General features: G+C 48.5%; 1 protein-coding gene across 2 annotated transcripts in view; it reads left to right on the plus strand.

Annotated features, from left to right (window-relative positions):
* Positions 1 to 741: 741 nt before the first annotated feature.
* SV2B (synaptic vesicle glycoprotein 2B) overlaps positions 742 to 13,769 on the plus strand; it is a 64,887-nt gene continuing 51,859 nt past the window's right edge. Inside the window, exon 1 of one of the 2 annotated variants that reach the window (XM_042039352.1) lies at positions 742 to 1,019. The gene's annotated coding sequence lies outside the window, so the exon portion shown is untranslated. Of the gene's footprint in view, positions 1,020 to 6,315; positions 6,584 to 13,769 lie in introns of those variants that run through there. The other variant, XM_042039350.1, reaches the window with a different exon arrangement.

A 13,769-nucleotide genomic window follows, 5' to 3' on the forward strand; every position in this document is an offset into this window, starting at 1 on the left:
ATTCACACTGCCCTGTAAATCTGCCCCTGTTTCATTTCTGGGAAGCCTGTGGATCCATGCTGCCCTTCAGTTTTAGGTTAGCAGAAGCAGCAATGAAAATCTGTCAGTGAAAATATTGCTCTCTTATCTGGACTAATCTGGGCACCTCTGCATGGAGGTATGTTGCCGGGTGTGGACATGCCCCCCATGTGCACTGGGAAGGCTTTCCTAGGAGCTGCACGCTTTGTTCCTCAGTAAGACACCTCCTCATGTTACTGCTTATCTCTTTTAATAACACAGAATGATGGGGATGGATTTCCAGGGCAGGCTATGTTCCATGCTGCTGTGTCTGCATGGTCTCTTTCCAGCACCAAATTGCATGGACAGTAGGATATTTCCTGCTACTCTTCTGGCAATGAACTCGCAAATTATAAACACAAGGGATTTTTAAACAGAACAGGCTTTTCCCAGGATTATGTCTGAAACATGCCCCTTCCCTAGCCATCCCAGGGAGAGGGGTCTCAAATGTAGCAGTGGTCTAACATATGAGGGGGAGAGATGAAGGATGTCCAGTCATGGTGGGATTCCCCTCTGCTTCCAGCTAGAAACATTTCTGTATGTCAGCAATTACAAAAAAAAAAAAAAAAAAAAAAAATCCCCCATGTAATGAAGAACTCTTCTAGAGAGCTGCAACACTTAGACTCTGGGTTGGATTTTATTACCGTGATGAAATTACACAAGCATTGCCTCTCTCCCCCTGCCTACTGTGCAGCTTCCCGCTCTCTCCCCTGCTCCTCGGCTGCCTCCGCACGCTCCCTCCCCGCTGGCTCCGCAGCCGGGCTGGGGGCGGCAGGGAAGCAGGTAGGACACTCTGGGCTCCCTCCCAGCGCTGGGGTTCCTGGGCTGGGATCCCCGGGGCTGCATCATTGGCATGCGGCGCCTGGCAGGACTGCATCAGTGCTAGAGGAGATGCGAGCGCAGAGCCGCGCTGCGCCGCACCGCCCCGGCCGCCGCACCGCCCGCGCCGCGGGCTGCACAAGGTAAGAGCCAGGCTCCCTCTGCTCCACGGAACGGGGGGGACAGCTGGCAGCCCGGGGGGCTCCGTGCCGGGGAGGGAAAAGAAACTAAAGCAAAAGATGCCGCTGAAAAAGAAGATGCTCGAGGGTGCAGAGTTGGGATGGATCGGTGGGAACTGTAGGGACGGGGTCGGTGTCATGAGGCTGGAGGGGTCAGGGCAGTTGTGAATAATTTAAACCAGCCCCGTTATGCTGCCTTCGCTCCCTGCTGCGAGCCCGGGAGATGCTGCGCTGTAGAGTTTTAACTTGGGCTGGAGCAATTTGGAGCAGAGTGCTCCTGGTGGGTGTTCCGTCCGCGGTGGACCGGCAGGGAGAAGGAGAAGGTGCTCGCTTAGGGGGCAGGGGCTGTTGTGTCCGCATGGAGCTGTGTGGGACTGCGGGGGTGGTGGCACCCCAGGGCTGTGTGTGGGTGTGCCGGTGCCTGTGCGCACCGCCCCGATCTGTCCTGCACAGCCAGCACTCACGGCCATCGTCCTCCCTTCCCCATCCTCTCCACGGGAGCTTAACTGCACCTAAAGATAAAGCTGCAGTTAGTCTCCTCTCTTAGGTAGGGTTAAAGGAAGCCACAGAGGAAAGCAGTGATGTGGGAGCTGGCGGAGCTGGCAGATCTGGCTCTCTGAGCAGCGGCCGTGGCGGGTGCAGGTGCTGTGGTGACAGGTTCCCGTGCGTGTGTGCATGCCCACAGCACATCCTGTAGCACAGCCAGGCACACATCGCTGCAGGGACTATTTTTCTTTTAGAGGACAAGTGTTGTTCAAGGGAAAATTTTATTACATGTGTCAAACTGCAGCATTATGATCCATGACACCAAGATCCCATTAAAAATAATGGGTAAAAAGTGGCTCTGCAAGGATATTACTTGTTAGGGATGACCTCGTCTCTAGAAAAAAAGGAAAAGAGTAACAGCCTGATGGTGATAATGTGCAGGGGAGAAGCATGCAGGGCTCCAAGTGTGCCGAGGGGGATCCCTGACTGTTTAGGTCGGACACTTGTAAGCACACACTAGAGCTTACGGGGAACTACTGCCATGAGAGTAGAAATTTCTGGTAGGATGGGAGGAAGTTACGTGTCTGAAATGTCATGAAAATTGCTGTTTCATGTCTCCTCTGTGTCCCTGGTGCTATCACCTGGGGGAAGGGAGAGGAAAAGGCTTAATTCTCTGGTTTACTTAGCCAGATATTGAACATACAACAGTGCCCACTGATCATCCCAGGCACTGAGCCCAATGTCTGCTGCTCTTTTGGGAATACACTTCAGTGCTTCTGCCCTAAATAACACGGGGCCCTAACACTTCATGCAGTGGGATGTCCGTGGTCAGACTCCTGCAGGACAACCTGGAGGAAGGAGTGGGAGCAGAGCCAGCATCCATGGCTTCTTCTGGTTCTTCTTCCCAATAGAAAAGCCCTCTTCCACCCTCCAGCAGAAAGAGGAGGGGAGCATCTCCCTTCACTGAAAGAAAGCTACCACAGGGGCCCTGGGTCTCAAGAGTTCCAAGAGGTCCCACTTAGTTCCTGATGCTTCTCCTCCTCATGGCACTGCTGTGAAAGGCATGTCCTCCACTGTTAGATGAACTCAGCTGGAGATCAGATCTGCGAGGACACCTTAGGTTTTCCTAACACAATTTTGCAGTTGCGTAATGTGGGTGCTGGGGAACCCTTTGGGAGCATCAAAGCCAGAACCAGAAAGCAGCTGACAGGAGACAGCCTTCCACTTCAGCTTGCCAAATTCTGTCCCATGAAGCAGCTTTTTGTACCTATTTATGTTCTGGAACATCTTTATGTGAAAGTCTCTGGTACCTGACAACTTCTGGTTGAAGGAGCTGAGCTGGAGGTGGAAGCCCACTCAGGTTCTGAGGCAGCCCCCAACCTGGAAGCACAGAGCTGGGTGCTTCCCAAAAGTCAGCCTTGCACCTGCAGATGATTTCTGCCAATCTGGCCGTGTGCCTGTAGGCAGGGCGAGGGCCCCAGCTTCTGACAGCACAAAGTGTGAAAAATTCCATGAGGAGAGGAAGAGCACATGGGCTGGTGCTTGGTACAGGGGGTGCAAGAGTTTAGTTTAGCCTGTACCTGCAGGGAAAAGGCAGGATGCTTAAGATGCATCCCTTCATGCTCACCATAATCTCTGAGCTGGGAGCACTGCCTTGGTGAAATGAAGTATGAGAGATGAAAAAGGCAGGAAAATTCCCCGTGGTCCATGGTGATGCTGTCCCGCCTGTTCAGCACACTGTTGGGCAAAACCTGGTGAGACAGGTCTGGTTTTGAGGCTCATCCTGCAACTGCCACAGCTCACTTTGTTGCCTGAGCCAAATGGGAGCTCCCAAGGTCCTGCCTTGTCCCCCCAGAGCTGTTGTGGGTGGCCTCTTCCTGGCCACCAGGTCCCAGGGTTGATAACAGTCCTGATGGGGAAGCCAAAGCCAGCCTTGAAAATCCTCTCCCTGCATCGTCAAGCCAGAAAATTGATTTTCCAGATCATGAGCTGAACCTCTGAAATTGTTCTCTTCTGAAGAGATTATGGAATTACTCCTGTGCTAATGAATGCTTTAGTGTTACGGTGACTAAAGTCCCATAAGGACTTTAACTGCCAAAAAAAAAAGGCGCTGTAGGAAAGGGGAGCCTGTGGTGGCTGTGTCAGACCTCATTTCACCATCTGGGGAAGAGGAGAGGAGGAAAACAAGAGGAGGGTGAGGAGAGAGGCTCAGGAAAACGAGGAGAGAGAAAATGAGGAGAGAGGTGAGGTTTGTCATGGTCTCCCAGAAAGCTGCTGAATCCATCAGGAATCCCTCCTGCAGCTCCCCACTTTATCCATCCATCTCTGAGTGCAAGCAGGGAAGGTAACATTAACTATTATTAGTTAGCTATTCCCTTTTCACCATCTCTCTGGCTGTACCCTCTGGCAGCAGGGATAACCCAGCTCCTAGTGACCCAGGGCCCAGGGTGGACAGCAGAGACAGGTCTTGGGGCAGGCTGCTGTAACTCCCATGGGATTATCCAAGTTTTGCACTTCCCTCTGCCCTCCTGATGTGTTGCTGTCAGGCTCTGATGGCACCATGACACTGGTTTCCAAACATACAGTAAGAAAGTATATTCCCTGACACCCTCCACAAAGGAGTTTGCCATCTATTAGGGAGGAAATGTGCTTCTGGGGATGAGTCTGCATTCTGCTGCTGGTGTTCACAGAATACAGTCTCACCTCTGCTTTACAAACCCTGGTTTTATTGCACTGTAGCTCCATGGCTTAGAACCAGGTTGTCCCAGACTTGAGCAAGAGTGGAGTTAACCCCTAAGATGGGATGCGGAAGCAGTGCCAGGAAAATGCCTCTGTGCCACAGGAGCTGCAATGCAAGGGGAAGGCTGGTCTATATTTAGGTTAAGGGCTCTGCACAGAATGGGTAATCCTCTTTTCATGAATTATCCAGGGGATTAGACAGCTTTAAACTCCCCCAGGCCTCCCTGGCTGCAGCCAGGCTTGGTGGGAGTCAGGGGGGAAATGGCTGGAGGAAGGGAGGTGCCAGCAGGTTGCTGATGACTCATTTGGCTGCTGCCAGCCTTGCCAAGCGCTCCAAGAGGTCACCAGGGGCCCAGACGCAGAGTGACACATGAGTGACGTGCAAGGCGAAAGGGAACATCCCAATTAGGAAAGAACATGGAGCTTTATAAATAATTGCAGAAATGAGGAGCGTGGCAGCAGGTAGGAGGAGGGACAAGAGACCCAAGGCAGCAGTTTTCCAAAGTGTAATATCCTTGCTAGACTTTTCCAAGCTGCTTCTCTAACCAGAAAAAGAGATGCTTTAGGAACTGCAGCTGATACACGCAAGGAGATGCTCCAAACCCACCTGCTTGGGCTGGCTCTGCAAATGCGATTTTGGGGATGTGAGTCAGGTTCATCTATTTGGAGTGCGAATGGATCACTGTCAATACTCCATTCAAATGTTGAAGGGAGGCCAACAGCACAGCTCAGGGTCAGTGAGGGGGTGGGGAAGGATGGGATGCAAGCAGGGAGGCAGGCTAGATTGCACCAAAACCTGAATATTTCACTCCGTTATGGAGCAAATGCCCATAGCAGATTTCTGCTCTTTATCTAATGCACAGCTGCTAGAAACAAAAGGAGTCCTGTCACTAATCTCACCTTGGGAGCCTGTACATGCCACAGAAGAGACATTCTTGTCACCTCTACGTGTGGGTCTTGGGACAAAGCTTTGGTGGGGAGATGAATGAGAAAGGCTCACCTGTGCCCGCTGGGCTGTGACTGACATCCAGCTCCGCAAGGGTGACCAGGGGGCTTTTCCTCCTTTTGCCAAAGGCAGCGGAAAAAGCCAGCAGGGAGGACCAGTTTGTGAAACAGAAGCAGAGTCCCTGTGTCCCAGCTGATTTTCTCTCCATGGGTTTGTGGTGGGGCCACTCTCTTCCTCCCCTAATCTCTAGAAGCTGGGGTCTATCTCTAAGCTGGTATGGTTTGCCTTCACTCGGTTTTCAAGGCTGTAACTAAGAAATCAGTGCAGGGCTTTGATTTCCCCAATTTTCTTCACATTTTAATGCTGCCTAGACATCTAGCCACCTTGCCCTGGAGTTACATCCCCCCGAACCTGTGGACCCTCACAGTACAGCTCTTATCCCCCAGAGTCACCTTGGCCACCCTTATCTGGACTGTGGAAAAACCAGGTTTATTCATGGGAAAGTTGAGTGCACCAAGGCACTTTATTTTCCCTGCATTTAAATCAATTTATACCATTCTCTGCTGCTTATCCCACATAACCTAAATCAGGATTCGACCCTGCTGTGCTTTCCCCTGCCCAGAACTGGGACAAATTGAAAGCCTTGTTCTACTGTTCAGCACTCCTTCTTTTACTCACATCATCTAGAGGATGCTGTTTAAATAATGTCAGGGGAGTCTGAGTTGAAGAGGGAATAAAAGAACAGTCTCCCAACTCACTGCTAGGATGGGGAAATCTGTGGCTGGCCCTGCAGCTCCTGCCTTGCCCAGGCACACAAGCAGAGTCAGTATCAACCCTGGCTTGTTTCTGCCTGTGAAGGCAGAGCTAGAAATCACTGGAGAAAGCCTGGGTGGAAGAGGGAAAGCAAAGAAGGAAAAGACCAGGGAAAGTCTTTGCCTTTAATGTGAGCTAATGTCTTTCCTCCCTGCGTCGAACATCCTCAATTTCCTGTTTAACTTAAAGTCAACACATCTGTCATGTTAGCATCGCCCGCTGCCTGGTTTCCCCAAGCCACCCCCCTCCCATCTGCTCTCCTTCCTGCCTCCAGCCTCCCTCCACTCCCATTGCTCCGTGGCTGGGGGGTGTGTGCATGCGATGGTGTTTTCTGCTGGCTGATGGACTTTTCCATAGCTCGTGCTTCAGTACCTGGATGTGGTCGCAGTGGGATGATCGGCTTGGCTTGCAGAGCATTTACTTCTAATCTCCGGCTTGTGACATCCTAGCAGAAAGGGGCAAGCCTTTCAGGAGCAGCTCCACGGGCTAGAAAAAGGGGGAAAATGGCTGGTGAATGGCTGTGATGAGATATTTCCTAGTTCTGGTAAGCAATGATGCTTTTCTCTTTGGTCCCTTTCTGGGCAATCAGTCCAGATACAAAAGTAATAGGGCTTAACGGGGTAGAAAAGCAAAAGGAAGGAGCTGAAAAAGAGACAGAAAAAAAACAGTGAAGCTAATTTGGTTTGTACTGAAGCTTTTCCAGGGATCAGTGCTTATCAAAGCAATTTAATTACTGTTATGTGAGAGGCTGGGAATCAAGCAGATCAATGTGTGTGCCTGGGCAGTCGGACCAGCTCTCACTCACAGGCAGATCCATTGCCCACCCTGCATCTTTTTTTCCTTTGTGTTGTCCAGCTTGGTCTGATGTTTTCCATGTCCTATGTGAGCTCCTACCTGAATGCTGCTTTTTCTGCCCTGTGCTTGTTACTGCAGGAGTTGTGGGAAGTAATTCATAAATTCCTGCCCCTAAGTTGATGCATAAAGCCTCTCAGCTTTCCTAACTGATAAACTATCTCCGTCCTGAAGTCTAACTGCATTTTTCACTGAAACCAGTCCCCTCAGTTCTGCCAGTGGCTGATATAGAGAGAGGTGCAGATAAAGATGTTTGGAGGGAAGAGGGTGTCACAGGACACTATTAGGACCATGAGCTGTCTGGTGTCCTGGACATTGGATTACTCCAAATGAGAGGTTTGCAAGTCAGTGTCTCACAGGATTCTCAAAATAGGTGTCCTGCATCTTAGCTGAGTGACAGCAGAGCTCTTATACCAGAGATGAATTTAGGGCCCTTGTTTAAAGAGGATCAGGGAATAATGAACCTAAGAGCAGCCTTTGCAATCTGGCTGTGTTGAATCTGTAAAGGTCTGTACATAACAGAAAAAACAAAGGAGAAATGTAGTGATGAAGCTCTGGCAATTTTTCTAACAGGTTCAAAGATATGGCCTTCTTGACAGACCTGAGTTTCACCTAAAAACTGGTGCAGAATTTGGTTTGGGGATACCAAACCAATTATTTTTCCTAGATTTATTTATGACAAGCAGAATTAAAACTAGCTCTGGAGAACATTTCAGAGATGTCTTGTTTATAAAAATATTCCTCTCATGATGTATTCATGTAGAAACCTCCACTTGCTAAAAACTCACACATTTCCTACTCTTTGATGTTAGATACTGTAACACTGAGAGTAGGGCACTTCGGGGTTTGTGATTATTCTAGAGAAACCTAGAAGCACCAGCTATACTAAATTCTAAAGAAAAAGATCCTCCTCTCTTCAGCAGCAGGTTTTGACTTGGAGTTTTGTTTCAAATGCATTTCAGGGGGACAATCTTTTGTACCAAATCTGTGTGGTAAAGAGGGGGTGAAGAGAATATGGGGAACTGGAAGGGGCTTTGCGTGGCTTAATCCCAGCACTGGGCAAGAAGGAGAGAGTGCAAGTGCAGGAACTGCCCAATTTGTTGTCTTTGGGGGGTTGATAATATGAGGAAATCATCTTAGAGAGGACAGCTTTTGCATCCTTTAACCAAAACACCATGGTTTGTTTCAAAAGGTTGAGAATCCTTCATTCCACATTTCCTGGAATATTGCTTCTGAGCACCAGAAATGTCTATAATTTATTTTTCTTGTTGAATTATCTCCTAAAACCTGCAGTAATGTTGATTGCAGAGTATCTCTGCTGTCAGTTTGATGTGTGCGCTTCTCCCACATTCAGTCTGAGATGCTGGCCAGTGGTGACTGTGCTTTCCTGTCCCTCTGCAGTGCTGAGACAGGCAGTTAATTTTCCCTGTTTAATTAATGGCTCTGTAATATTTATAAAGAGAAAAATCTCATACCCATCTGTGATAACTTTGGTGCTTCTGCCAAGATGAAATTCTAGGGCCAAATGAATATTACAATATGCTGGATGTAGGGATGTTCATAATGTCCCAAATTTCCTGAGCCACCCTGATTTGATAATGGGGAATTGAAGGACTGATCCTAAACTCTTTGTTTCTGGATAGAAACAGAATCGAATGTGCTAGAGAATTAATGAATGTTATTACTTTAATTGAATTTTAGTCTTTTCTTATGGATATTTGGGTTATAAAGGATGGATTTCCCTTGTGAAAACAAAATCCATTTGGTGAGGGCAGGGAGTCATATGGGATCTTGAATGAAGAATAGTCCAGATCATTCCTGTGAAGGCACTTCGCATCAATCATCTCTTCAAGACAAGGTAATCAAGAAGATGGAAGATGAAACCTTTCCTTGCCAGGGAGACTTCCACATTATTTGATTGAAATTGGAATCCTGTCACCTCACGCTTGTCTCTCCAGATTTTTCTTACCACATCTGCTAAATTACCACCAGCTATTTGCGTTTTAAATGAGGGTTTCCTCCCGCACACCCCATCTGCTCAGCCTGTTTGTTCTTCCCGTGCAGTCACGACTTGGTGATCACGGTTACAGCAGAGGAAACTCACTGGTGTTGGGGGGAGAAGGAAGTGATGTGGCCTGGCAGATTCCCTTGGCTTTGTTGGATCAAAAGAGGAGCTGGGTTAAAACTGAGGGGAGAACCTCTTATGAATGAGATTTAAGTCAGGGCAAGGGAGCTGGGTAGCTCAGGCCACTTTGAGGACAATTCTTCTCTTTTTCTAGTACCACCCCAGGGAATCTTTACAAACAGATGTCAGAGAGTCTCCAATATCTAAGCTCTCCTGGGCATGTTCTCAGCTGCCCTAATGCCAGGGTGGCAGAAGAAATTACAGCTTCTCTTACTCAGAGGTGGTTGAAATGTGAGAGTATTTTAAGTATTCTAATCTCCCTCATTAAAGTTGGAGGGGCTGCAGGTTTTCAGAGGTGTTTTCTGCTCACCTTAATGTCAAACCTGGAGATATGGCTACAGATAGAGAGGGATGTGGTAGAGACTTGCCAAGTTGTGATGTGGAGGAGATAGTCAGTAGGGCTGCTGACTTATCTTTTCAAATCCAAGACCCAGGCAACATCAGAACTGACCAAGAGAAGCCAGGTACAGCTCCAAGACGCCTCTTGGCATGAGGACTGTGTCAAGCCTGGTGCTGGGCAGGCTCCTCCAGGAGATGCTGCAGGACTGTGAGGGCTCAGTTCTCACAGATTCAGTGTTTCCAGTCAAACTTGGTGTTTCTCTCTGCTTCACAGCAGCTCTTGTGGAAGGTGAGTTTGCAGAGAGCTGGAATTCAGCAGCTCCCCACTGGGTGATGGATGGATTTGTTCAAGCCCGTGTTCCCACCGTGCTGCCAGCACAGCAGCTGCCTCCTTGGCCTCCCACCCTCCCAGGCTGGGAGTAAGAAGTGTGGTGTCCTCTGAGCACCACTGCAGTGTGGAGGCTTTCCCAGTCCTGGCCTGGAGATAATCCCTGCGGGGTGCTCTGTAAAATGTGAGAGGCTGAATAGATCCCTTTTGACCGTGGGGAAAGTGCTATGGGTGACAATCTGCTCCTGCACATGACATGCTCCACACCCCTCCTACTGTTGAGGTACTGCAGTGGTAAACTGAAGACAGGTCCTCTGTCAGGACACAAGTGGTGTCTCAGGGATTGCTCCCACCATATCCCTCTAGGCATCAGGGAAAAACCTGCCTCCTCCAGGGGACATTTCTCTTGCCCTTTGTGGCAGATGGTCAGGCTGCTGCAGATTAACTGCTGTAGTTATTGCATCTTACAGTTTCCTGGCCTCCTGAAGTTATATCCAAGCCCTTCTCAGGCACGCAGGACTCTCCTGGTGCCCCCCTCTGCCTTGATATTTGGAGGAGACTGCCATGGAGGAGGTGGTGGTGACCTCTTTGAGGAACCTCATTTATGTTGCAGTCCTACAAGTAGTGATGGCCCTCCATCAAGCCCAGTTACACCTTGTTCTGCAGCTCCTGTGAGTCACACTCCCTGGGAGAGGAGCACATCTAGGGTATCAGGTTAGAGGCAGATTAAATTGGATGCCTCCCTGAGGATGACGGAGGGTTTGGGGGACAAGAATGGTAGTATGCAAAATTCTTCTCCAGCTGTACTTGGCACAGAGGCTGTGTTGCACTGGACACTCCTACTGATGGATAAAAGTTCTTTTAGATTTACAAACTGTCCTGGGTGGGTGGATCCTGATGTTATTCTCAGGGCTGTAAATCCAGTAAAATAAGTAAAATTTCTCTGGATTTATACCAGAATAAGTGATGGATGGGCTGTTATGAGAGATATGGTACCTCATAATGTAATAAATGCAAAAAGTGGTAATTCTGCTCTGTACACAAAGTCCTGGGCTCTCTCTGCCCTGATAGATGGGAAGTAGGAGAAGAGGAGATTATTTGGGCTCATGCTGCTTGGGGCCACAAGAAGTGTGGGCTTTTTACAAAATGGCAACGGATTCTCAAATGCTTTCAGCCCACTTCAAAGGAGGAAACCTGACCCAAATTCCTCTCATCTGCTTCCACTGAAAGTGAGAGTACTGGTGGGATCAGCCATTTCTTGGGGGGTTCATTTGTCCTTCTGCACCCCTAAACCAATGCACTTGCAGCCCAGTGCATTTCAGATGTTTTGTCAGGACTGTTTCATTGCAGCAATCTAGTGTGCGTTAATTATAAGCACGCGTAAATGAGGTGTTAAATGATTTATAGGCAGACCCAGATCGAGAAATCCCAGTGGTTTCTTCTCCTGATATGTAGCTGCTGTTGAAAAAGTCAGACTTCCTGGCACTGAGGAGGAGATGAGGAGTCTTTTCACTTGCAATTCAGACCCGAGATTGCTGGGCTTGGTGCAGGCTGAGCCTCCCTGGTGAGCCCAGGCAGGCTGTGACCAGCATGAAAGGAGCAGGGAGCCCATCTCCAGTGGGGCCAGCACATGCATGACAAATCCTGCTGCCACCACTGCCAGTCACTGGCCCTCTGGGCACTGTGGTGGGACACCCTTGGGAAGATGGGGAATGCCTTTTGCATTCTCAGAGCCAGAGGATGGGAATTAGGAACAGAGTAATTTTAATTAATCTTGTACTTATTATTTATCACTAATTGGATATGCTTTTGGTGCTTTTTTCCCCCTTCTTTTAGATAAGGGTGTTTAGGGTTGGTTATTAGTATCCATTTAAAATTCTAGCAGGGGAGGATCCTTTGTTCTTAGGAGCTCAGACACTGCAAAACTGTCAGGTTGCAGGGCTCGGGGGCTCTGGTAGGAAACATTCATAGACCATTTTTGACCAGAAAGCATTTGGTGCTTTGACATGATTTTAGAAAGTCAAGCATGACTAAAGCGGGTCACTTTGGGGTCTCTCCTTAAGGCTCTATTTCCAAGCAACCCTCCTTAAGTGTGCTGGCTACCAACAGAGTCTGTGCTGAATGCTGCAGAGCCACCAGATGATGTCCTTTAAACTCCTGCAGTCCCTCTGACACACATGGAACAGGCACTAAGGGAATGAGGAAAGATTAGGAAAAGCCTAATTTTGCCCCAACACACACCCTGCAAGTTCTGCAAAGCCTTGTCTGTAGCCAAAGCTTACACCCTGCCTGCTTTAAAACCAGAAAGAAATGGGAGGGAGCTCAAGTCCTGCTGACTCACAATTACAGGGCACTGAGCACAGCAATTTCCCAGCCATCAGTAGGAAAGGAAGTAAGATTTAAACCTGGAAAGCATCAGGGAATTTGGAAGGGAGGAATGAAAAATAAGTTGCTTCAAAGCCATGATGTTTGAAAGCTGTCACAGCTCAAGCAGAAGGCTGAAACAGGGCTCCCATTTGGCTTTCTCCACAGCAAATCCGGAGAGGAGGCAAGTTCTCAGGACGGAGAGAGGCTTGGTGAGGACGAGAGCCCCCATCCCCCCTCGCCCGCTCTGTGCCAGGCAGCTGCTGCTGGTCCCTGCAGTTCCAGGCCACGCAGCTGATTAAATATTGAAAGGGTTTCATTGCTGTTGCTTGAAAAGCTTCTGTCTGGATGAAAATGAAGTTATGTGAGGACAAGTTTGTGCTGGTGAAATTAGTCTCTGTTTGAATACATCTGGCCATACCATACAAACAGACCCAAAATAGCTTTGTGGGTTTTAACAAAAAGGCACCATCAGGACGTGGGTTTGGGTTCCTCAGTTTCGGAGCCAAGGTGTGGGAGTGCTCAGGGGGGTGGGGTTTGCAAATGGGGGTCAGGATGAGTTGTCAGAGACCCTGTGGCATTCAGAGGCTGTTGCAGGTGTTCAAAGACTGGTTGTGAGGAGAGCCAACACCTGAGGTCTGTGTGTTCACAGAACAGCTCCAGGCTCACCTCCTACACACCCCCAAAACCCTGGGAGAGACAGTGATGGATGGAGGTGCAGGCAGAGAGAAGAGAGGGGAAAGGGATTTGTGATGAGTTATAGGATAAAGGCAGAGGCAGGAGGAGAGTTGGGGTTAGAGGCAGGGGCCAAAAGCGTGAGAGATTGAGAGGGTTGATCTGTGGGCTGCGACTGTAGGGAGTGTCACAGCAGCACAGCTTGGCCTGAGACATTTAGTCACTTTTTGCTGTCAGAAAAGACATGTTTGAGCAGGAGAAGGAAGTTCCCTTCATTGTCTGAGTGTCCAAAACAGACATGCAAATCTGTCCTGTGATCAAAGCAAAACTTTGGAAAAATGTCTCTCAACTCATTAGTGTAAGTATAAACAGAGAAAAGATATCAACTTGATTAAAATGCTGCTGTAATCTGCAGAGATGCTGGATAATCTGTCCTGAAAGCACCAGGCCACGTAGCAGGCAGGGAGGCCATCCAGCCTGGATGAACAGGACAGGCTGGGTAAAGTGGTGCTGGTCTCTCTGGGTCACACGGAGGTTCAGACAGAGGAAGGAGAGACAGGATTTCCATCCTTCCTGCAAGGGGAATTTAGTCCTTGCATTGGACTGCATTTATTTTAATCATCACTGAGAATTGGTTTCTGGTTGTTTTATCTATAAATTAGGTCCAATTTTGCCATAATTTTATGAAATATTTTTAGAATTTGATGGTAGCATCCTATGAGAGAGAAGTCAGTAGAAATGCCTGTGACTGAATATGCAAGCAAAGCTTTGCTTACTCACAGCCTGAGCGAACTGGCCAACATTTGCTAAACAAAACAAGGCATTTTTTCCCAATGGTAAGGAAAAAATGGATCAGATTTATCTTCCTTGCTCAGGCTAAGGTGATATGTCTGCAGCAGAATTTGTGTTTTCATTATTCTTTGGACCTAATTGAAACTCGATTTCAAAAATGACATGAATCAGTTCAGTTTATGGGAGTCAATAAGC

The sequence above is a fragment of the Corvus kubaryi genome, unplaced genomic scaffold, assembly GCF_017639235.1.
Source record: "Corvus kubaryi isolate FWS band 111438036 unplaced genomic scaffold, C.kubaryi_AGA036_p1.0 37394, whole genome shotgun sequence".
Taxonomy (NCBI): domain Eukaryota; kingdom Metazoa; phylum Chordata; class Aves; order Passeriformes; family Corvidae; genus Corvus; species Corvus kubaryi.